This window comes from Tubulanus polymorphus, chromosome 2 (assembly GCF_964204645.1).
Source record: "Tubulanus polymorphus chromosome 2, tnTubPoly1.2, whole genome shotgun sequence".
NCBI lineage: Eukaryota > Metazoa > Nemertea > Palaeonemertea > Tubulaniformes > Tubulanidae > Tubulanus > Tubulanus polymorphus.
Genome location: NC_134026.1, coordinates 20797188 through 20798765, shown reverse-complemented (window position 1 = coordinate 20798765; position 1578 = coordinate 20797188).

The window sequence follows — 1578 nt, the reverse complement described above, 5'->3', positions numbered from 1 at the left end:
TAATATTAGCACCAATTTACTGATTAAAATCTTCAATAAACATACCTCTTAATCTATGAAAGTATATCTAAAGAAATTATGTTTATAACCTTATACATATTATACGTAAATAAATCATTCATTCATAAAATTCTAATTACCTTATGTTTGTGTGAATCTTTCTTAATTGTACGCGATTCTTTCAAGAATTCATTTTGGTCAGTGTGGTAGAAATAATGGGGACATGATATTTGTAGCTGAAAATACATAAAATGACATATCAATTTCAATCAGTTTTTCAATTTCACTAGATGCACCCCTCAATATATCTCAATACATACCACTTAGAATAAGTGTCTCAAATCGATTGAACTTGTCTCTGATATGTATCAGTGTAGCCTGCAGACAACATGAGTTCAAGTATTTGTAGATCAGCTAATAATGACTGACACTGAAATGAAGATAACAAGTTGGTGATATTGAATCATTAATTGATTCAATTTCTGAAAAGGACTTACTGTAAGAGTGTGCAGAGTATGCAGTAATGAACTCTGGGTTTTTTTTTAGATTATGACAATTAGTCAGTATAATGTCCTTAATTCTATCAATGATAACCACAGTCTTTTGACTCGAGTAGTTAGAAGGAAGAATTAGTATATATTAAGGTAATTAGGTTTGAGATAGAAGTGTGTGCAAGAAGTTAAGATTCTATCAAAAGCTGGCTATAAATGATGGTATTAAGGAGCAGGAGCAGCGACTGTTCTCAAGTTCATTCACAACCAGTAAATCATTAATGATGCAAGTTGTTTTAATTGTCTGCTGGCGGTAAATACATATATTATATATATATATATATATATATATATATATCTATATATATATATATATATATAATATATATACATAACTTATATGTGTGACAGGCTCCACATCTGTTGAATGACTGCCGAGTTCAGTTCAAATCAGATATTATTCGTGTCAACTCATCATGATGGACACTGAAATTAGAAATGACAGATTCTTTAAGATTTATCCCTCTCTAGATTCCTCTACCCAACAAAATATTGTCCTGACACATACATGTCGACTGATCCATGGTCATCTCTGGCAATTTGTCATCTCCTAAACAAATTATAACAAAATGGAAAATTATTGATAATAGTAATGAAATAAGTGTTTCAAATTTATTGAAATTGCCTCCATACACACATACCACGTACTGTATGTTTGTAGCTGAAGCGACCATGGACTGTGGAACTCGCTTCAAATAAGCTTTTGGTTCAATCATTCTTTACAGTTCAACAAACAATGATTGACACTGAAATGAAAACAACAGATTCCATAACATTCATTTCAATTGCAGCAAATTATGAAATAAGTTGTTGAAATTCTGTCTTCATACCACTTATTGATGGAGGATAAGACTGTTGATTTGTTCAGTTCATCTCCTAACGGATTAAAACAAAATGGAAAATCATTTATAACTAAGAAACAAAGTATTTCAGATTCATTGAATTTGTCTCTATACACATACCATGTGTCTGTAGGTGACTAAACCAGTGGAGTTTGTACGTTTATTATTTACCAGTTCAGCTAATA